General features: G+C 41.1%; 1 long non-coding RNA gene across 1 annotated transcript; it reads left to right on the top strand.

Moving 5' to 3' along the window:
- The first annotated feature begins 5,090 nt into the window (after positions 1–5,090).
- LOC128816116 (uncharacterized) lies at positions 5,091–23,900 on the top strand. The gene is made up of 3 exons (XR_008439793.1): positions 5,091–5,186; positions 10,564–10,664; positions 23,503–23,900. It is a non-coding gene; the product is annotated as an uncharacterized LOC128816116 (long non-coding RNA).
- The last annotated feature ends 227 nt before the right edge of the window (positions 23,901–24,127 follow it).

Genomic DNA, 24,127 nt, shown 5'->3' with positions numbered 1-24,127 from the left:
TGCGAAGGCTTTGATCAGCAAAGCGCTTCGGTAGGTACCTAATTTTCAGCACCAGGAATAGGCTGCAGGTCCTTTAGTGCTCTGTTCCTGTTCTGCACTCACAGCTCCCAGGGTGGCTGCATGGGTCAGAAGAGCACATAACCTGGCTCATGGTCAACAAGGCACATCTCCATGACACAGATTGCCTGGCAAACCCCCCTCTCCAAGGTCACCTAGAAGGTGCTCTTTGCCCAGCCCCTTCAAAGAGAGATCTGTGCTCTCAGTGCATGCAGAGCTCAGTTTCCAAGCCTTTGGCTTATGAATTACATGACTTGGATTGCTTGGACAAATGGGGTGATTGATGAAGGCTCTTTGGCTCCCGTAGTGGCTGTGTGTCCATGGGATCAATCAGCCACCGACTTCCTGTCTGCACTCCTTGTGTGCTATAGGGGTGGCACAAGGAGTATGTCTGGTAGTGAAACACTGTTGCTGCAGAGCAGGAGGACTGTCTTGGAAACAGTTCCTTACTGAAAGACTTCTCCAACAGTGACATGGCTCAGATAGCCCAGAGAGCAGCAAGAGCTACAGTCCTGCACTCCAAAAATGCAACGTCCTGGCACCTCCATGGAGCCCGGGGAGCAGGCAGATGGGAGCTCTGCTTGGAAGATTTCATGGGTAAGGACAGCAGGGACTGTGATGTCAAAACATGGAAAAGAAGCCATGCTAGGCAATACTAAGGTCAGTGCATAAGCCTTTTTACATCATGTATTGTTTTCACTCCCACACTAGATGTGTCAATTAGATGCTGCACCAGCTACCAGAGGGTGTATCATTTAAAGGGCTCCAATGCATATACCATACACAGGGTGCTGTTGTATACATACTAGAGCCAGGGAAATAGCTTTCACAATAAAAGGGTTTTACTAGAACCTGAGGCATCTCTACTTAGCTTTCAGTTCAAAAGTTTATTCTTATTGAGGGCACGAGAGTTTGCTTTAGAGTAATCAGCAACTTAGGCCAGAAGGGACTAGTCTGGTCTTGCGTCTTGCATATAACACAGACCAAAGAATGCCCTTCTCTTAATTCCTGTGCAAAAATCATTAGCAGTGTTTGGTGCTAGAAAAACAACCAATTATAATGTTAAGCTTTCCAATTGTGGAAAATCCACTACAGCCCTCGTTAATGTTTACTTACCTTCAGTGATAAGCAAAAATGCCTCAGCTAATTTGCAGTCTGAACTCGTCTGGTCTCAACCTGCATCCACTGAGTCTTATTATACCTTTCTGTTCCACAAGAGCCCTTATATATGAAACTGCAACATTAGCTAGAAAGAAAAAAGCACAGGGGTGATATTCCACGGGAAATTAAGGTTCAGGGAGATAATGATGATGCTCCTTCAGTGAATACATGTAGCAGTGCATGTCACCCTGCAGAACATAGCCTGGAGCTGCATTTTGGGGTAATATATGTCAATCTCCCGGGACAGGAATTGCATTCTCTTCCAGAGTCGAACGTCAATTACAGTCACTGTCTTTTAAGATGTTAAAACTACAAAAAGGGTCAACATATGAAATATTCATGCTGACATTTCCTTATAGCACATCCTTTCCTGGATCAGCCATTTCCTTAGCAATAGCTCTGTATCATACTGTGCTCCCCTGCTGCCCCTCTCCTCCTAAGCCCTGTCAATTCACCTGCCCTTGAGGCTCCTTTGGCCCCTTTCCAGGAGAAATTCTAGGACGTTTCTTTTGCTACTGCTCTGCTTGGATTGCTCTCAGCCCAATGCAGTCTGTAACCTGTCTGTGTTTCTAAGCCTCTGTGATACTTTCAGTGGGTCTGTGATGCCCAGCACTATCCTGACCCCATTCTTGATACAGTTTCATACTTCATTGCACCACACAGTCAAAACCTTCTATCAATAAGCAGTGTATAGAATGTATTCTGCAACAAAGCATAGTGAAAAACAAAGATCCTTACAATTTGCAACAGGAGAAATCATCACAAAGCTTAGGTTAATTTCACATGCAAATGTTTTCATTTTGAAATGTCTAAAGCATTTCATTGTATGAATGTTTTCTTTCAGCAAAGTTGCATAGGAAATTTATATATGTAAATCTCTCTCTGCAAAATCTTTCCCTTTTAGTAAGTTGGCCCTTTCCAAAAAATATAACGCAACAAAACAAAAATAATTGACAAAGTATCTTCCAATCTGATTATGCCTAATTATGATTAGCAAACTCATGCTGGGCTTTTTTTTTTTTTTTTTCTTTTGTCTGCTAACAACCATGTGTGCTTCTGGTGATAGATAAATAACATCATCCTGACTGAGATGCAATTGCTACTTCACATGGTGGTTCCTCATTTTAAAGTATTTAATTTCATAATGTAACCTTGGGTATCCTCTCATGCTGTACCTCAACCCTGTGTTTTGAGCACTTCTTTTATAAATCACAATATAAGGAGTATTTTCTGAATGTCTTTCATTTCTTCCCTTTCGGGTTGAAACTTTGCAGAAGAGGTTGGCAGAGAGGTTGCTAGTGATAGCTGATGTCTGTACCACATATTTCCTCTTTTCTTCCACCATTTTTTGTAGAAGGAAATTTTCACTGCTGAGTTATCTCAAATTCTTCTGAACATATACCTGTCATATTTTTAGTTTTATTCACTCAAGCCTGAGATTTGTAAGGGTCACAAATCAGGGCTTGTTTATCTAGGGAGAGTTATGGAGTCAGACCTGGCCTTAAGTTGCTCCTCCTCTTTGATGGTTGTGCTGGACTAGCTCTTATATGAATGTTTGTGAGGTGATGTTCTGACAGTGAGAAGGGCTGATGTGACGTGTTTAGAGAAGAAGTACTCAGGCAGCCTGCCCAGACACAGTTTGCTGTGGGCAAGAGGAGAAATTCCATGTTAATCCAAATGTGTAGATGTGATAATTGGGATGACTGGAAAAGTGGGTGCATGCCACAGTGCCAGGAAACCTGACCTCCAATCTCCACTTGGCCATTAAACTGATGGATGCCTGTGAGGAAGAGGCTTGCTGCATCACACCTTTGCTCCATTGCATCCTCCCTTTAACCTCTAAGACATACTGAGATCACCACCTGTTTGGGGAGAGCACTGTTTTACATTCTGTATTGTTAGGAAGATGATGCCCTGCTTTTGGTAGGGTCTTTGAGGTGCTGCTAAAATAAGAACAATTAAAACCAAAACAACAGCCTCGAGCACACCAAAGTGATAAAGCAAATCTGTTCAGAGCAAGTTGTCTCACAGAGGGATACAGGGATTGTTTGTATTATCCCTAGGTAAAGCACTGAACACTTGCATCCTCTGTGCAGAAAAACAAACTGACCTAAATTCTTTAAAATTACTTTAATTCAAGAACCACGGTTGACAGCAGAGCCATGTAGCAGCACTGAGGAAAGCAGCATCAGCAGTTCTTTCTCCAGTTTGTGGGGCAGTCCCAGACCTGTTGCTTGCTCCCTTCCCAGCCCTTGGGAAGGGGCTCTTGGAAGGAGAGCTCACATGCACCAGGGGGGCGGAGGGGGCTAACCAGGCTCTCTGGCCAGCAAGGCCAGCTGCAATACAACCTCTCTGCTGCTCTGCCCTCTGCTAGGAGCTCAGGCACAGCTCAGGCACATGCCACTGCTCTGGTCAAGGTTTGGGAATGTCGAGTTCCAGTTTCCCTCCTTAGCTGCTGTGCCTCAGTCACATGAATTTGAGACCTGAACATATCTGTCCAGCTTGCTTCTTTTAGTTAGCTCTAGCAACACCCCGTGAGTCACCTGAGCCTGCTGTTTGCTCTCACAGACATTGGTGCAAGAGCAAAGCCACATCACAGATGTATATCAGGTATTTTGTATACAAAAGGTACCCTGGAAGACACAACCAAATGCCCTATCACCGACCTAGCAAGGGAAGCCAAGCAGCCTGTGTGAGTCATTCTTTGTCAGGAAACAGATTTGCTTTCCACTCCAAGGTATTCACTGGGGAAAAAAGGGAAAGCTGCAGCCTGTGCTTCTAGCTAGCCCTCTGGTAAAGTCTCTGAGCTGGTGGCACTTGGGTGACTTTACAAACAGTGTGGGACTCTTTGCATCAGTTCAGAAGCTCCCTCCTCCCCAGAGGAAGAAATGTGTTAATTAAGCTGGCAAAGCTGTGCAAGCTGGGCTGTCAGGCACTTACAGACTGTCTCTTCAGATCCTCCCAACAAAGGGATGTCTCAGCACTGTCGGGCCTCAGTGGGTTAATGATGAACAAAATGCTCCTTTGCGCTCAGAAAGTGCTCAACTCCGCAGCTTTGCTTGTTCAGTAAACAGATTTCTAATATTTCTGCCTGAATTTGTCTCAGGCATATAAACAAGCAAGGGGCAGTTGTAAAGTCCGTAAATTCCCAGTGTAATTCCCGGGGTTTATTTTGGTATCAGCTCAGGCTTTTAACTAGCAGCAACTCTCAAAATTTTCAGATCTCAAGATCAGAAAACAGAAAGTGAAAACTAGGGAAACTTCTAGTGAATGACCCCACATGACCTTCCACCTTATAATGACCAAAAATTGACAGGTTTTTCTTTTTAAATTTTATCTGGTCCTTCTCGTTCTGTTGCTATTGATGTGTAATCAACAGCTCTGCCGTTTAAGCTTTTAAATTAGAGACACCTTTGAAATTTCATCTTTGCTGTCTTAGCACATCCAAGAACTTCCTGGAAGTATTTAATGCTTGTAAATACAGTCTTAGAACACAGAAAATTAAAATACTATAAGGTGATCAGGCGAAGATCCAGCTGGCTCAGCATCTCGTTTCTGACTTTTGGCAGTAATGTAAGCCATACAAAAACACTTCCCTGAAATTCGTGCATTGGCACCAGCAATGTGCTGCAGAAGAATTACCTGACTGATGGACAGTGCCTTTTCAAAGACTAGCTCTTGATGGTTGTTTTCTGCATTTATTCAATTCCCTGTGTATTTAGTGAACAAATGTTTGTGTCCTGTTGTCATGTGATAGAGAATTTAGTCTTGTTTGTGGCACATGCCTGTGAAAGCACATTTTTAATTCAGTTATATTTTTAAAGGGGACTCTTACTTTAGCAGTTTATTAATATTGACAGGAGGACCAGAAGGGACTGCACTAGAGACCTGAATCCTTGAAAGGTGGCCATCTGACTCCAGTGTCACTTTCAAGCAGCAAATGATCAGGAATCGAGTAAAAGTAAAAGGTACATGAATGTGGGACTTGGGCTCAGGAAAGCAGCGGTGTATGAATATCTGCCAGCAGACAGATGCCAAAAATTGTAAGGCAATAGTTAAAAGCCAGTCAGGAAGGAGAACTTGGGAGATAAAAGATAAAGATTGACAAGGGTAGGAAAATAGAGGCACAATGTGACATCTTGGGACTCACTATCCTGACAGCGTGAGAGATGTCGCAATCTGCAGAAAAGGGATCCTGCATAAAGTGAACTTGTGATGGTGGAACTCGATTTGCTTTCTTGAAACTGTTGAACTAAAACATTGAAATATCAGAGGCCACTGCATTCGTATAAATACACTGCTGCTTTCAAGGAAGAGCTCCAGATAGTGGGTATTGCAGCTGGTCTTCCCAAAGAAAAACAGAGAGACATAAGTGGCATTACAGAAGCAGCAGGAGGAAATACAGCAGAGAAGATGTGATGTTGTCTATCTAGCCTGCAGATAGAGCAACAGAGGTCATGGCAGGGATTTCTAAGAGTGGAGACAGAAGGAATAAAATGGCAGCAAAATAAAGTGGCTTGGAAGCACTCACTGGTGTGTTTAAAGAATGCCTTACATCAAGGACAAGGAGGGTCTTGGTTTTGGTGATGTAAGCGACACCCAGTATTCTAGATATCTGTGTTTGGACTACTATGGTTGGGGAGACAGTGCCAAAAATATGTGGAGGTGACAGAAGAACAGACTGGATGAAAAACCATCAGTACTGGATGAAAAGTTGTGAAACTGAGAAAAAATGAATGTTAGGTAAAGCCTTTGAGATGAGACACTATTTGAACACCATGGATAAGGAGTGATTGAGAAAGAAGGAAGGGGATGAGGCAGCCAGATCCTGGACCCAGAGACCTCTGCATTCATACTCGAGAATCACAGACACAGCATCAAAATAACACCTACCAATGTTGAGAAAGATATTTAGTCCTAGAAGGAACTAAGTTCATTATGAGGTATTTCCTTAGAAGCTCAGCAGAAGGTCCTCAAACAAGAAGCAAGGAGGCAGATGTGAGGGGTCAGAATAAGTGCTTTGCTATGGTTGTTATCACACGGCTCCCCTCACAAGAGTGAGGAACAGCTCTTGAACTACATGCCTTTTCCCAGAAATAAGCATTTCTCTGGAATTAGAGATTAGGGAAATAGGAGGAAACATGGTCAAGTGGGAGGAGAAGTGTGGGGCCTCCAAGTGCAGGGAGAGAGATGGGGGAGGGAGCCCACCACAACCTCAGCAGGAGGTAGGTTTCAGCTCTGGCAACTGCCCTATATGGATGACAACAAGTAAAGCATAAGCTGAGATCAGAGGTTGGCAGGGCAGCATCTATGTGTGGTGAACAGTCAGAAAGTCAAACATATTTGAGTCTAGCAAATCCCTGATAGAAGAACTTGTTGTATACCTTACAGAGATCTGTTTAGACAGGGGACAAAGAAATCAGGCTGAACCTGGCCTCCTTTAGGATATAGATAAAATCAGGACTTCTTGCTTCTTGGAGAAGCAATTGGAGAAACAATTTTGCTAGTGGCTCTCCCAAAATGAGTTATCTCCTACTTTCATTGCTGTTGCCATCAAGTTGTGAAGCTGTCTGCTTTACCTCCATTTCAGTTCCTCACAGTTTGTCTCTTAAATGCTTTATGTACAGATTTGACTATGCTAGAAGCACAAAGTTCACATCAAGTGTAGTCTTGTTTTTTATTGAAACTGATAACAGTCTCATTCCAAAGAGTGGAAACATTATTTCTGACTAATCAGGTCACACAAGATAACTTGCATGCTACATTCATTATACAATGATTACTATTAAGCATTGCCCCACATGGAGAATATATTCAGCAAACTCACTCAATCCTTTTAATTGTGCCTATAAAAGTGTGTAACGTCCTCATATAGTTGATGCATTGTCATGACCATGGTGCTCTGGAGGAGAAAGATTCTATTCTTGCACACTGCTAATTGCTACAATATACCATGGATGTTGCCATACATAATAAATTCCTGAAACTACCTCACTGGGATTTGGTCTCCTGTATGTTATACTGTAAAAAATCAATGGAATGGCACCATATAGATCTGGGAAAGAGGCACACTAAATGAATCACATCTTACTTTTCTGATACAAAAAGACTTGCAGAAAATACTGCTTAACACTGCAATACTGTCTCAGTACTGTCACCCTCACTTGCGTCATGTATTTTTGCAGATAAATAGGAGTCTTTTTGGCAGGGTTTCAACATTTCTGGACAGGCACTGCAAGGTTGAATCAAAAGGGCTCTGTCCTTCCAAAGTTCCTAGATAGCTTCCTCTATGCTCAGATTCTGTGATTGCTTTACCTCTTTGATGCACAAAAAAATCACAATTCTTTAAAAACTTTCTGCCAGTCATGTGGTTTGTTCTCATAACTCCAAATTGATAAAATAATTATTTTCCTTCATTTCTGCATAGAAAGAAAAAAAATGTTAGTTTCCTTCTTCATACTCAAAAAGGCAATTAGTTGTACTCTGCCAGACATGCACACCAATCACGGGGAAAGAGAAAAGTACAGTCAGAAGTAGCTGACATACAAAGCAACAGCTTTATCTTTGTAGTGGTGAGTACAACTACCCCTCACACTTTTAAAACTCACCATTATATTGTTAACCCTTCAAAGCAGCTTGCACTGAATATCTTTGTTTCGCTTGTTCACTGAGTGGACTCATGATTCTGGCACAATGAAAACTCTTTATTGACCTTCTGGGAATCCAATTTATTCCTGAGAAGACACCATGAAGCTGGACATATAAAAGAATTTTGTGACTGGAATAGTCCTGTAATGCATGGCAGGAATGTGATTTCTTACCTGGCTGTAGTGGAAATTTGCTGCATGTAAACACTATTTTTTTTTTTTTTTTTTTTAATGCTGAAGGGGGATGTTGTTAGAGGGCATACAGTCAGTTTCTATAGATAATGTTTTATATGCTCCCTTTTCCTCACTTGGTTTTTCTGCGGGAAGACACACACACAAAACCAAAACAGGAGAACATGACAAATTGATTATTGCATGACAACAGTTTTATCTCTTGTTGGCTTCTTGTAATCATGTGAAAGTCATCTTAATGAGAAAGCACATACATCCAGCCACATCTTGCATTTTGCATAATCACATGTTGGAGTCTTCATGCTTTTTCCCCTCTCTTATACTGCTTTCCTCAGCATTTGCACCCTGATGAGGACATACACTGACTGCTGGACTATCTCAGACCTCAGAGGCCTTTTCAGTCTGGGGGTCCAAGCCCACCTGCAGCAGCACCATGCACTGACAACACTGCCCCAGCCTCTCCTGGAGCTCTCACCTCCATAGCATCTGCCAGGTCTACATGTGTTTGTATCTTTGCTGCCAAAACCCTTCCAAGCATGGGTCACTTCCATTCCTGACCACAGTTAGGGTTTGCTGATCTGGAGTTATTAGTGGACAGTGTGTTAGCCCTGAAGGCTGCTGGATACACACCAAGGGTGAAACCCCACTGGGTTGCCAAGTAGTCAACTGCACCCAGAGGAAGATATTGAGAGGATACAGTAAGAGGATAACTGTACTCTTCTTTTCCTCCCCAAAGAAGCCCTCTAGTTCTCTTAGATTGCAGAGAAGTGGCATAGAGTAGAACAGATGGGCTTGGTAAAAAGCCTGGGACAATGCTTAAAAATGCCAGTGGAGATGCAGGGGAAAGCACTGTGCCTTTCACTGTCTTCAGGGATTTCTACACAACAGATCTGTTAAGGAAAAGGCATAGAACTGCCTGCAAGTTTTTTGTGACCATTCCCATTCAAGGAGACAAGAGAGATGCAAGTTTTACAGGAATACCTGAGTGTGCATTCCAGTTTGCTGAGTTTTATTGCTGCTGCTGTGCTAAGCATACAATTCTCACCCAAAAAGGGACATTTTTTTTTCTTGAGTGTCATAAGCCTTAAACCTCACTTAAGCATGGAAGCAAACAGATTGATAAGATGCAGTCCCTGAAGATTTTTCCCAGTGCCTGAAACTAAGGATATAATAAAGTAAAACTGGAATTATCATACAAGTGTTTTTTTCTTTAGAATGTCATGAAGTCCTACAGTGCTGGCCCTGCTTAGTTTGCCTCTATGCATCAATGTTAAACATAAACAAGTTATTTCAATGCTGGGTAGGAACAAAATATGAATGAGGCATCCTTGTACAAACAGTTGTAGGCAGTGCCCATACTACACAGCCTGAAATAGAAGTAGATCAGATATAAATGGGGTAAGGAAAGAGGTATACAGTATAAGCAATGAGGTTCACTGGAGTGATGGGAAAAATTCAGATGTTTGCTTCACAGGTGTTCTTCCCATCTTTTCTGAAGGGCTGAATTAGAAGGAAATCAGATAAACAGAAAGCAAATTGTGAAATGAGGATGACTAAATAGGAAAGGTGGAAAAAAGGAAAAGAGCAAATCAACGAATGAGTGATAAAGAGGTAAAGCAACCATTACAGAGGCAGCACACAGCAGAAAGAGAGTGTGATACAAAAGTAAAAAAAATTTCAAGAATCCATAAAATTTGTTTTTTCTCATCAGCTGGGGTCTCAGGCTGGCTTCTTCTGGCAGTTTTCCTGTAACAGTGGTGAAGGAAGAAGACCACCACCCAGGTCTTCTTGCCCTAAAAATTATGTCTGTGTGTACTGAGGAAAGACAGCTGGTAGACTGAGATGCATCAGTTGTGGGTGAGGGTATATAAACCTATAAGGCATAGAAAAATTTGAATCAGTTCACTCTGCAAACTTGTGTATAAAAGACAGCAAAGTTAAAAATAAAACCCTACTTCATACATCAAAGCATGGTGGTAACACTATGACTTTTAAGTTAAAAAAATCACAAACCATTGGATATTAATCAATTGACTAAAATTTCTGTGTTGGAAAGTAAGTTATAGACCTTTGAGGAGGTTGATAGCCTGACACAAAGGCTGGGAGAGCAAGCAGCTGGGAAAGCTTTCAAGCTCTATGAGCTCCTTTGCCTCAGCATACCCACGACTTTGAGCCCAGGGTACCCTGTTAAGCCAAAGAAATAACTTGACCAGTTATTAGAGAAGGAGACCAAAAAGGAATCCAGCTAGCAGTCCATCATGTTTCTACCTTTTTTCCTGCTCCTTTTCTGTTCTACTCATTTTTTGTCTGCCTCTTAATGAAAATGTTTATCCTTGCTGTCCAAGATTAAATCTTTTTCCAAAAGAGCTGTGAACCCATGATAAGAAATTATCTTATAAAAAACCCAAAAAACACCAAAACTTTGCTTCAATAAGATTAGTATTTATTATGCAATGGCGGATCTGACTGTGCTATGTCTTTGCTTTTCTTTTGTCTTTCTCTGCAGGTAAATACTAGATCTTTGAAAACCTGAAATACTGTCTTTGGAAATATTTGAAATCTCTGGTAGCAGATCAGGAAGGCTGTACAGCCATGGTGCTCTTCAAGGTTAGTTAGTCTTCTTTAGACAGGTTACACTGTGCAATGTTGATGTGGCTCAAAAGTCATCAACTCAAAGAAAAGATCCCTTTGATAACTGCATTTTCCTTTTCTTTTCCTCTCTTCCAAGTGTTTTATATCTTCTTCTTGTCAAAACAAAATACTGAAACCCTGAGTATTAAGGGTCACTCCACACTCCTAAAATAAATCTTTTACCATCTCCATCACTATCTAAAAACTATTGCACAGCCATTACTAAGCAGAAAAAAATCCCATCAGGTGGTAAGAAAAAAGGAGGAATTGTTTAAGTGAAAGCTCAGCTCATAGTTCTTCCTTCAGCTCCTGAGTTGGCTTTGACTGCTGTATCTTCCTCAAAGATTCAAGGAATTTTTACTGGTGGTTGTTGACGATATGAGAAGCAGCTCACTCAGCCTGACTGGAGAGCATCATGCCCAATCCATACATAAATCTTCTGTCAAGCAGCCATCTGGACTGCACTCCCACCCTGACACCTGAGAAACACCCTAAAATCCAAACTCTTTGCATTATATCTCAGTGCCTAGCAAGTCTGCCCACAAGAGAGGGAAGCCTGCAATGTTTCAGGCATTCACAACCATCCTTTGTTGGACTGGGGCCCAGTGCCAGGATTTGTGCTATCTTCTGCTGGCATGGACCAACATTTGAATCCAACCCTTGACATTTAATTAAGAACAGTATTTGGAGCATCTGTTTGCAAAAGCAGTCAGAGTGTATTCAGATAATGAGCACTTTGCAGCATGTTGTGAGGCCATGCATTTTGTTATTTAGAGATTTCTTGGAACTGAATTCCCTGCAAATATACACAGGATGAATTAGAAATAGAATCTAAATGTTATTTCTTCTTCTGACCCCCAACACAGTAATGACTGTATGGAAACGGACACTGCAGAATTACACAGAGAAAATGTCTTGTGAGCCATCTGATAAACCTAAAATTAGAGCACTGGTTAGTCTAAAGAAATGGCTCAGGAAGTCAAATCACTTAAGCTGAACAGAAAAGCATAGAAGGAAGGATGCCAGAGCAGTAAGAAACAAAAAAACATAGCTTGAATTATCCTTCCTTATTCATTATTATAGTTTTGATTTGATGGTTTTTTTTTTTTTTGAGAAGTTAGTGATTCTTCAAACTACAAGAACATAATTACTGATTTACTCAGTGAATATAATGTTTTACACTATAGAAGTTCTATAGAAATGAAATGAGAGTTGTTTCAAAGTACAGGACATTAAACTCACACACTGTAGAATAATAGAAATGGTCTCAGCTAGATTTTGTTTCTGATTACAGCTTTTACTGAGCAACAGAACCTGATGGACTGTCATTAACCCAAGAATCTAAAAATGCTGGTTAGTAGATGAATAAACGCTGCTTACTCCCTTAAACAGCTATTAGTGAATGCACTTTGACATCTGACTTTGATTCTTACACTCTTTCTTTAGGAAATTGTGATGAGGACCTTTTTCTTTTGCTACAGTGCACAACAGAAATGAGGATCTGGTGAATAAGGTAAAAAAAATTTGAGAGATGAGATGTAAAGACATTAAATGCTTTCAGACAGGGCTTTCAAGAGGAGGGTGTGATCATAAACAAGAAATGCTATAACATTTTTGTTAATGATAAAGGACAACCCATGATGGGAGTTTAATGGGCTTCATAATGCATTTTATCAGATGTTTTTATGTTCCAAGCTGGTCTCTTCCACAAGGCTGGCAAGCTCTTTCAACATGCTGAGGGAAATCCAATCTGCAAAGACCAACCACTTACAAAAAATGAGTGTTGATGAGGTGCAGAAATAAAAAAAATGCAGGAAGACAGGATATAATGACTCCAGCTGCCTGGGTGGAGGGAAGGGCAGCCATTATCCAAATACAGCTCATTACAAGAGACAGAATGGAAGCAGAGGGTCAGACCTCTTGAAAAGGAAACCCAGGCAGGTATCTGCAGGCAAGAGAGTATGGGGGCAAGTTTTTGGGAGCACTGAGAAGGGCTCTTTGTGCACTGATGTCTGAGCACCACCTGCGTGCCTGTTCTCTGCAAGGATTGCATGCAGTGACAACAAGGAGCTGCTCGGGTGGCTGCATTGCATCCTCAGCCTCCCCTGGGAACAGGGGGAAGGCTGATAAACTATGGCAGTAGCCTTTCTTTCTGTCAGTAAATTACAGGCTGGAGTGTGGCACTTAAAGTGCTCTGTAGGAAGGAAGATGAGAGATCTTTATTTTCAATTATATGGAAATGCATGCAGAAGTTTTGATATTTAAACTGGCATACATTCATGGAGGTGGAGGCATAAGAAATTGAACTCCCATCAAGAGTGGCAGACTACTTCTCTTCAAGGAAAATAGAAGAAGATGAGAATTCAGATAAAGTAGCTTGTTCTTGGAGTTCAGGGATCAGCACCATGTAGAGCAGCTCTTCCTAGGCCCAGATTTCATCTGAGGTTCTTGTTTTCCTGTATTTGAGAGACCAAAGAAAGCATCAGATCAGTATGTCCATATGCAGGCATTCCCTTTTGCATGCCACTGGTCTATATTAATGGTTTAATGCAGGGGAAACATTCCCTTGCACATAAGGAATTATTTTCTACAATAACATAGGTACATAGGTATCTGGGAATATGACTTCATAGTCCCATCTCCTCTGCATGGCTTGAACGCTGTATTTACTGTCAAAGTTAAACTGTTTCTTCTTCAAACAAATCATCATCTGTGCTAAAAATTAACTTCAGTATGATGCAATGCCAGTATTAGACCTTTTTATTACTATTAAAGTTATTTGCTTACCATTCATTTGCTTACATGGACAATTAAACTATATCTGGTACTTAATTTGTTTCCAACTGGTTTAATTTCATGATGTGACTAGCATAGCAGCGTGTTATTTAAGGGTACACACTATGAAAAAATAGAAGGAAGTTCATACATTATTTAAAAATTTGCAAAAAATAACTCTCTTAATGTTTTTTTTTTTTTTTTTTTTTTTTTTTTTTTGGCATAAGCAAGCCTCTCAGTGACTGTTTAGGCTACAGAAATGAAACTACTGCTGGGCATCTAGCCCCTAACCTTTGAAACACTGAAATAAAAGAGATGGTTCCTAATAATAGGGTTCTTGATAACTCCCAAATTTCTCGAGCTAGATCACACCACTGTTTTACAACTAAGAAACAAATTATATAAAATGACGCATGCAGTGTTTCAGTCCTCAGAAAACTTCTATTCTTATGTCCTCATGCATCCCATGAATAATGTGGTTTCGATAGGGAAATTACTGCTGCTGGACAATATAACTATAGAAAAGCTTTCTAGTATGATGAATCTCAGAATCACAGCAATGAGGGCTGGAAAGGAGTCTAAGAGCTCATCTAGTTCATCCTTTTGCCTTGTGGCAGAGCCAGCCAGACCTTTTCCACATCAAGCAGATGTTATTAAGGCCACTTTCTGGCCTCCTTGTCCTGTCTCTCAGCCTTTACAGTTAAACTCTTTTTCTCCTAACATGTAACCTAAGTCTTCCTTGTTGCATTTGAAACCCTTTAGATCACATCCTCTCCATAGGAAATATTCTGATAAATAGTACTTCATTCCGCTTTTCCAACCACTTACATATTTCAAGAGGCATCACTGATTCCCTGTCTTAATTCTTCTCCTTGCCTGACAAGAGAATTCCAATTCTTTTAACCTGTGCTTATAAAGCACAGTGTCTGATAACAGGGAGTTATATGTTGCTCTCACCCACCAGATACATCCTCTCCTCAGCCTGTTCTCCCACCATGCAAGAGTAAGTTTGACTTTTCTGTTAAATTAATGAGATACTTCAATTAGAAATGGTGCATGTAAATTAGTTAATGGTAATTCTTGTGATATGTAAACAATGTAAAGGATGAAATAGAAGAGATTATATGCAAAACACCTCTCTTTTTGGTTGACTTTGTAGTGGAACCTATCCCTTGCGGTCCAGTTTTTACCATTTGCACAGAAAGAATATGTTGTTACTTGCATTCCTGGAGTTTCTGGTGACTGTAAATTTTTGTTTTCTCTCCTTTTGTCAGGGCTGATAGTGCCATCAATCCTCCAAGGGTAATATCCCAGTGAAGATCTGCTGAAACAGATCTGAAGACTCAAAACCTATTCAAATTTATAATTCTTCTAATGTCAAAAATATTTTATCTCATTCACAAAAACTGAGATGAGAAGTAAGATATTTAAGGTAAACTAGCCTGTTATATACTTGCTTTGAAGAGGTTTCCCACGTGTATTCTCTTAGAATCAATCACAGGATCCCCTAGGTTGTTTTTCTGTATTGCATTCTACTGCAAGAATTTAGTGTAAGAGAAAAGCAGACAATTTTTTCAGTAGATGTCTAAAAATAACATTTGGGTTCTTATGTTAAAAGATTCTGAATCTTCCTGGAACTTCTTAGAAATGTTAACCTAGTGGGATATTTCTAAGTGCTGAGCTGCCTAATTTCATGAGAATCAAGTGGAGCTTGCTAGCTAAATATTTAGGCATTTTGGAAAGTCTCTTTAGCACCTGTCAGTGGTCACGGCAGATGTCCAATGCCATTCTTTGAGCAATTTGACTGTTTTGGTTCAGCTCAGTGAGATGAAAGTGCAAAGGACCAAAAGACTTTTCTTAATAATTTCTTATGCCTTGAAGGAGCACTGCTTTTTTTTTTCCCCAGATCTCAGCAATACACTGTAGCAGATTTCAGAGAATTACTAAAAAATTCATAACCTAGAAACATAAAAATGTAAACAGTAATACTGGATGCTGCACTATGCATGAAAATAACTGATGCCAATTCTAAATGTATACTGCTAATCAACGTAACTAGATTTGTAGACACTAAAATGACATCTTTGTCTTTCTTCCAACATGGGAAAATGAAACTACAAGAGGCAAAAACATCTCACAGCAGAAAACAAACTCAGTGTTGAAATCGGTCAGTAGTGCTTTCCACAGTCACTTGCTTAATTGTTTCTTGCTTTCCTTGTGCTGCTGCCAAGAACAAAGGTCATATTTAATGACTGCCTAAATAACTTGCAATATTTTTTAGACTTGACCTAGAGGTGGCTGATGTGGATCCTTTCATACGTGGTAGGAAAGTCTCATATAGATTACCCAGTTAAAGAAATATTATCCTTCTAAACTGATGCAAATCCCTTCACATCCTCCAAAATACACACTTTTCTTTTTCTTTTCTGTTTCATGCCAAATACTGTAGTGACAGCTCAAACAAGACAATAGTGTTTTTTCAAGATTATAGAGCACTCAGGACATCCACATCACCTTTGAAGTAAGTTTTTGAAGCTGTAATCCTCTGCCAAACAAAAAAAGAATATATGTCATCATAGCATCATTGTAATGACATGACCTTAACCAGGAGTTAGAGACAACAGCAAAAGCTGAGGACCTAAGTCTTCTCTGTCTTGTCCCTCAAGTAGAAAATGTCATGGCTCCATCACTTAGAAGTAGTGGTTTACTGTCTCTGGTCTAGAAAGTGAAATCCAATACAATCTCATTTTTTTTAATGACAGGGCACTCCTGGTATTTACACATCCTTGTCTTCTTGCTTTATTATAGGCCAGTAGTTGGGCAGTAAACAAAAGGAAAGTATGTTGTAACAAAGCACTTCATGGTGAGGTGAAAACAGAAGCAAGAATAGAAGAAAAGGGAATATTAATTTCATAATATCAAGGACAGTCTGAGACAGACTGTTAGCTTCCCATTGGTCCCAAGACTGGGACACATGTGCCATGTTGAGGAGGGCTGGCAGTGGAAAGCATTGGGACTCAAGAAAATGAATTTCATTCCATCTGAGTGACCTAGATCCTATTACAAAAGTGACCCTGTACTTTCTGTATTTTCAAAAACATCTCAGTAGGGCAGAGGGTGATCACAGAGGTGATGCCAAAAGCAGCATTACACAGATACTAAGAGAGTTTCCTTCTGTTCTCTTCTCCCATCAATAAAGGTGTTCCTGCCCCAGAGAATAAATAGGAATTCCACATTTTTTCATGTTTCTTTGAAAACTGATCATTGAAAACACAGATTAACTACTTAAATCTGCCTTGATGATTAAAATACAGTGTTTAATGTTTAGTGCATGACAGTTACTTTTCAACACTGCTGGTATCTGCCCTTGCTGTCATTTAAGTCCATAGCATCACAACACCATAGAATCACAGAATCATAGAATATGATGTGTTGGAAGAGACCCATCAGGATCATTGAGTCCAACTCCTGGCCCTGAACAGGACACCCCAAGAATCACACCATGTGCCTGAGAATGGTGTCCAAATGCTTCTTGAACTCTGTCTGACTTAGAGCTGTGGCCACTTCCCTGGGGAGCCGTTCCAGTGTCCATTCACCCTGTGGGTGAAGAACCGTTACCTGGTATCCACCCTAAACCTCCCCTGACTCTGCTTCATGCCATTTCCTCAAGTCCTGTCACTGGTCACGAGAGTGAAGAGATCAGTGCCTGCCCCTCCTCTTCCCATTGTGAGGATGCTGAAGACCACAGTGAGGTCTCCCCTCAGTCTCTTCTTCTCCAGGCCAAAGAGACCAAGTGATCTCATAAGGCCTCCCCACTCACTGATCCTGATGGGTCCCTTCCAAATTTGCATATTCCATGACTGTGCAATTCATCATCCTTGTGGCCTTCCTTCGGATGCTTTCTAATAGTTTAATGGTTTTTTTGTGTTGTGGCACCCAAAATTGTCCCCGGCACTTGAGGTGAGGCTACCTCAGTGCCGAGCAGAGCAGGACAATCCCCTCCCTTGCTCAGCTGGCGATGCTGTGCCTCATGCACCCCAGGACACTGTTGACCCTCCTGGCTGCCAGGGCACTGCTGACTCATGTTCAACTTCCCATCAACCATGACCCAGAGTTCCCTTTCCACAGTGCTTCTCTCAGGCCTCTTGTTCCCTGGTCTATACACACAACCGGGATTGTCCTGTCCCAGGTGTCAAATCCTGCACTCTCCCTTGCTGAACTTCATTTAATTGGTGATTTCCCAACTCTAATTATTTGTCAAGGTCTCTCTGCAAGGCTGCTCTGCCCTTGAGGGAGTCTACAGCTTCTCCCAATTCAGTGTCATTGGCAAACTTTGGGTCCTGTGTCCAAGTCATTAATGAAGATGTTGAAGAGAAGTGGGTGGAGGATGGTCCTGGTTTAGGGCAAATTTGGGAGAAAACTTGGTTTTCAGTCTAGAGCAGGGCTGATCAGTTCCAAGAAAAAGAAAAATCACAGTCTAGGGAACTTCTCTGCCTCAGCTGGCTAAAAAAAACTAAGAGCAAAGGAGAGCTCTCTCCCACTGTCTGTGCTGCAGACAACAAAGTCCAGGAGAGAGAATGTATGGGAGCAAGTGCAGTTTCTGAAAACAGTTTCTGGGTTTTCTATCTCCCCTTTGCTCTCAGAACAGTCTTAAAGGTGTAGAATTTAATATCCAGCATAAATAGAACAGATGGCTGGGGATACAAGCATCATAAAGTCACCCAGGACAAGGATGGAGTCCTGGGGAACTGCTCTAGGACAGGATACCAGTCTAATGTCACCCCATTCCCTGTAATGCTTTGTGCCCGACCCGTGAGCCAGTTGCTCACCCATTGCATAACACTGTTATCCAGCTGTGTGCTGGACATTTTGTCCAGAAGGGTACTGTGAGAGACAGTTTCAAAAGCTTTGCTGAAATCCAAAAAGATTACATCTACTGGTTTATGAGGTAATCCAAGTGGAAGGGCACCTCTGGAGAGCTCCTGTCCTCAGGGCTCTAAACAGTCAGGTTCTTTAAAACCTCCAAGGATGCAGACTGTACAACCTCTCTGGGCAATGCTTTCCCGTGCTCAATTTGCCTCATGATGTTTCTTTATATCCAGCCAGAGCATCTCCTCTTTCAAGCTACACCTGTTTTTTCACATGCCCTTGCCATGCACCACCATGAAAACCCTGGTTTTGTTTCCTCAGAAACCTCCTTATAAGCGCTGGAATTAAATGATGTGCAAAAGCAGAAGTAAATCCTAATTAGGCTACAATTTGTCAACAGTAAGATGAGACCTTCATATCAGTGTCTCCCATTTCCTCTCCTTCTTGATCCTTACTGAGCATTAGCTCCCTGTCCTTCCCCAGCATGCTGATCCACGAAGGTGTGACAAACAACTGCAAGGACACCTGTGTAGAGGACCACTGACTTAAGACAAACTTTCATATGCATAAACAGTCTCTCAGAAACATGAGTGGCTACACTGTAACATCTTCATCTTCAGTATCATTCTTGGCTTGGAGCTAGGATTAACCATCCATTATCTCTCAGTCACAAAAGCTGGAAACCAAGCTTGAATTTATATTTTAAATGCAAACTGATATTCTGAAATCATTCCTTGGCCCGGGACTATGTGCTGGTAACACATTAACCAATGTGAGAACTGGTAACACTGCATCTATACCTAGGCATGTGCTTTCAGACCTTGCCAGACAGAGGGAAGAGAGAACAGCTAAGCCTTGCATATGCTCAGTTTCCCTCAACAAGACCATAAACCAGCAAATTGTTACACTAACCTTAACTCGCACATCGAGACATTCCATTGAAATGATACACTGTAGGCTTGTGATTAGCTATCAACAGATTGTCACTTAAATGTCATCCTTCACGAGTTATTTAAGATTAAATAAATTTAGCCGAGAACCAAGCCACACTGGGAGAAGTTCAGCTCGTAGAAATTTGCTGTCCTATTAGCTCTGAGCCACAGTCATTGTTAGTAGTGTGTAATGACATGGGTAAAACTTACCCATATTTTGTATGATGGAGACACAGCAAATGTTAATAATGATTTAATTAGTAATTTGTACCAACAGTAAAAATATCCACAATTACTCTTATTAAGCCCAAACTGGAAGACTGCCTTTCATTCCCAAGAGAACAGGCACACTACCAGATCATTGGAATTAGGAAGAAAGTGCTTTCCTGACTGCATTCCACTTTTGTTCATTATTAATGCATTTTTCATCCTCAAAAAGCATGACAAGAAATGCAAGTGCAAGACGAGGGAATGGTGGGGAGAGAGAGAAACTGTCAGTGAACGAACTTGAACTTACTAGCACTAGCCTGGCACTTCCTAATACACATCCATAAACTGTACTAGTAATAAATAGCATGAATCCTCAATTCAGAATTTGAAGTTTTGCTTATAGGGGGCTCTTCTGAAGCTTGTTATACTATTTCCAGCCATGTCCAGTCTGTCAAGGAATGGCTTGCCCATTTCACATTTTTTCTCTTGAGTACTGCCAAATTCCAGGTCCTTCTCACCCACAGCAGAACATGTGTTTCTATTTCAAGGGGCAGTATTATTTCAGAAAAAAAAAAAACCCAACAGTGTGATTAACACGTGGTGGCAGCAGTGAGTAGCAAGGAAGGAATGATGAAATCAATACTCAAGCTTCAAGGAGCATAAAGTATGGACAAATTCCACAGAATTTGTTGAGTTTTCCATGTGCCCATGTGTATATTTCTGCACTCGTTATGTGTATCTTTGCAAGTCCAGGTGTGAGTATGAGTTTGAGTTTTTCCTGAGGGCATTTTATCCCACTCTGTGTGTGTGTGTGTGTGTATGAACGCTTCTAACGAGCAGTTCAGACCACAGACAGGAACGGATGATCCTCACAAACACAGGAGCAATGTAACACTTCTTAACTGTGGCTGCTTAGCCTGCTCCCCAAGCCTAGGCTGCAACTGCTCTGGTAATACCTAATGCCAGCTCAGGGCTGAGGATGGGATGCTGAAGCCAACAGTGAAATGCAGAGAGAAGGGTGTGCCTTGTTGTGTTGGGGTGTCATGTCCTTGCTTCTCTTTCTAGAGTACTGAGAAGAAGGCAAACCTAGTTAAGTTAAAATAGAGCTGTATGTAAGAAATAAATTATAATATAGAACCAGTTAAGCAAATAACAACTATGTTTAATATATTCATAATTTTCCTTGGAGAAAAATAAATATTAGTTATCTGAACGCTGTCAGCACTATGTCAGTGTCAGGAGACTTAATTTTGGAAATTACTTTGTTATTTTGTGTTACATCTGAGCAGCCTAAAGATCAAGTATCATAACACATCTCTGGGCTCTGACTCAAGGAAAGGCACAGTAAGTGTTAGGAAACATGAGAAGATTAGTATTTCTGCCTCATTTTGGGACCTGTGAAGGTTCATTTTCAAATGACAGGCTGCAAATGGTTTAGGAACTGCTTCATTAACTCCTCTGCAGCCTGTGGAGCAGGGGTGGAGTAGGAGACTCCTGTGAGCTGAAGGACCTCCCCACCACAGGCTGCCTTTGCTCTTCAACCAGTGCCCTGGGAAGTTAGGGAGGAACATTAGCATGGATTTGCAGGCACACGAAGGAATGAAGTCTATCCCCAGAAAAACTGCCAGCCACTAACGACAACAGTAATTCCAAGCATCTCTCATCCATCATGGAATTAGAGTCATTAGTGAGATGTCCCTTCAAAGGCAGGTGAGAGGATGGGAGAACATGACAGCATATTATTGTTTTATAAACAATAAACTAACAAAAGGTTAGCATTTGTAGGGTTTCACTGCTTTTATAAAAATACTATGACTGCAATTGTCATGGTCCACTGAGTGATGACAGAATTGAAGGCAGATGCACTTGCAGCAACAGTGATTTCAAAGCTGTTTCCCCAAGACTGTAGTATTTGTCATAAGTGTGCATGAAGAAGGGATGAAGCACTGTTGAAACACAACAATGCTGGAACCATAATGGCGATGATAGTATTTAATGTGGGGAAAAAATAGTAAGGCAGGATTTTCCACTGATGCAAGAAGTAATAGCCTAATAATGTAGACTGTCCAGCCTTGTATTGCCATTTCTTTTATCCTGACTAATCATGTGTGAAAGCTATTACTCCTGATGAATCCATATTCCTGTCTGTGTCTTCTCATGATTTGTATTAACTACTCCCACCACACCCTTAAAGTGTCCTCAGAGGGATTTTATAGTGGCCTTAATGCTGTTGTTCACACAGGCTGATTGGTACCTTGGCCTGTGCTGTATTGCAGAGATGATTATAACATTGCCAGGCTGTAAAGACAAAGGGGAGGGGTTGTAGACTTTTTAACATGTAGACTTTGAACCCCCCACTTGTTGCCTGAGAAGAAGAGTTATCCTTGCCACAGTAGGGTTGTGTGAGAGAACACAACAGAAGAAAAGAGAAGCCACACATGATGGGTCCTGCCTGAGCCCAAAGAAATGCCCTGCCAAGGCATCAGTGAGAATTTCTGTCAGAGATCCTATCAGCCCAAAAGAGCAAATGGAGAACAGATATTAAGGATCTGTCTTGGGTTTTCTCAGAGGCACTTCGAAATTTTGCTAGCCCACTATGTTTCCCAGTGCCTGCTCCTCAGGATGGAGCACTGCCTTGGCAGGAAACAGGGAACAAGAAAGGAGGGCAATATAAATATTATTTGCATTAGCCTTGCACCTTTGGAGATGTGAATACAGGACAAGGAGAAAAGGTAAAAAAAAACCAAACAAACAAACAAACAAAAAACCCAAAAAAAAACCACCAAAAAAAAAAATCCCAGACTTTCTATAGTTACCTCTTACTTTCTTTGTGTTCTTAGCAGGATTAGGTTTGGGGAACATGTGGCATAAGCTCCACCATGCAGCAAATTTCAGTACTCTGTGTGGTCATATGCTACAAAAATTTAGTTGCTGAGTGTGACAGTAGTTTTACAGCACTGTTAGAGGGTGGCAAGAACCATGGGCCCATTGCAGTTTCATTAGCATAATTGGCATTCGCACTTATATGGATTCAGCATTACTGAAGCAGTTTCAAAGGGACTGATTATGTGCTGTATTCCTTGCAGCAGAATTTCAGCAGGAGATCGCACTGGGATGGTGCAGACATGAAAAAGAGCCCTAAATTTTATAGTGTTGTGTCAGTATTACTACAAGAAAAGTGTGGTAACTAAAAGAAATTTGTCACACATGGGCAATTACCAGGTTAATGGATTTACATTGTTCTTTTAGATTTATCTTGATCAGTTCTCTGTTATAGCTTCCCTTGATCACCTAATAGGTTTGCTCTTTCCCTAGAAACTGAACTTCAGTGTTTTCTGTTACTTTTATGCAAAATGTAGTCACTGACTTTGTGATCTAGAAAATAAGGTGTAGCAGCACTCTAACAGTATTAAAGTACTTGTTTCTGCCAGCAGCAGGTTGTGCTCAGTTTTTTCTTTTCCTTTTTGAAGTAAATGCCCAAATGCAACTGCACAGCCAGCAGGGCAAAATCAGCAAGGAGGGTACAGCATCATGCACTTGCTTGTCCCCAGGTTTGAGGATATAGACTAGAACAGCCAAAAAAATTCTGACTATGGCAACACCTGCTGAGAGCTCCAACCTGTACTTGGATCTTGCTCAAGTTTCAAGGATGTCCCAGCTACCTTACAGCTCTTACTCCAGCCAGTCTTGCACTGCAACAGAAAGTCGTCAGGATTCCACACTTCCTTCTTTTTTCTTTTTTTACCCTGGATATGCCAGGAAGTGGGTGTACTCCTCCAGGGTGATTTTGCACTGGAGGGCTAGTGCAAGGATGCTTAAGATGGTTGACAAACCTGACTTGTACTATTTTTTTTTGGAAACCATTTCAGTTGTTAGATAAATACAACACATTTTTTTAACCTATTTATATATATATACATTATATATCCTTATATATGGGCTATGCAGATTTAACATCATAAAAATACATGTATTATACATAAGGAATAGTGAAATTATGAAAAATTATGTTTCTGCTCATTTTACAGTATATGTACCTGCAGCTGTGCACAACCTGTGAGACCCGATGGCTGCCAGCTCCCCTGCCCAGGTAGGGACACTGACAACCTACTGAAGAGTTTACAAGGACAGAAGCTAATCCAGTGCTGACTTTTGCTTTCACAGGTAGGAACCCAGATTCTCATTCTGGAGGGCAGCTGCGACATCCTTCTGGAGAAAGGTCTCCAATACCAGGTCCCTGCCATTCAATTACCCAAGAATTTCAGGGATCTGTCCTTAAGTCTCGGGGCTTAGTGGCTACAGGATCCCATCTAGATTTGTCACGTGCTACAAATGAAGAGAGATATGTTGGTAATGGAGAGCCAGTAGTCTTTAGATAGTCCTGTATCTCTTACCATGCCAAGTTAATTTTCCCCTTCCCATACCTTGACCATGCAATTAAATGGTTTGAATACTATGTTTTCAAATTAATGGGTTTGTGGTTTTTTTTCTTAACCCAAAGGGGATTAGAATATTGAGTGTAAATGTTAAATATAATCACAAAAATGACCACAGGTGCCCTTAAACTGTTTTTGGGACACAGAGAAGAAAATTGTTTTCTCCATTTTCTTCCTTAGACCACTGTGGGAGACAGCAAAGAAAGCATCACATATT

This window comes from Vidua macroura, chromosome 1, assembly GCF_024509145.1.
Source record: "Vidua macroura isolate BioBank_ID:100142 chromosome 1, ASM2450914v1, whole genome shotgun sequence".
Lineage (NCBI taxonomy): Eukaryota > Metazoa > Chordata > Aves > Passeriformes > Viduidae > Vidua > Vidua macroura.
The sequence above is the reverse complement of the archived record's forward strand: the minus strand, read 5'-3'. Positions and strand labels throughout refer to the sequence as shown.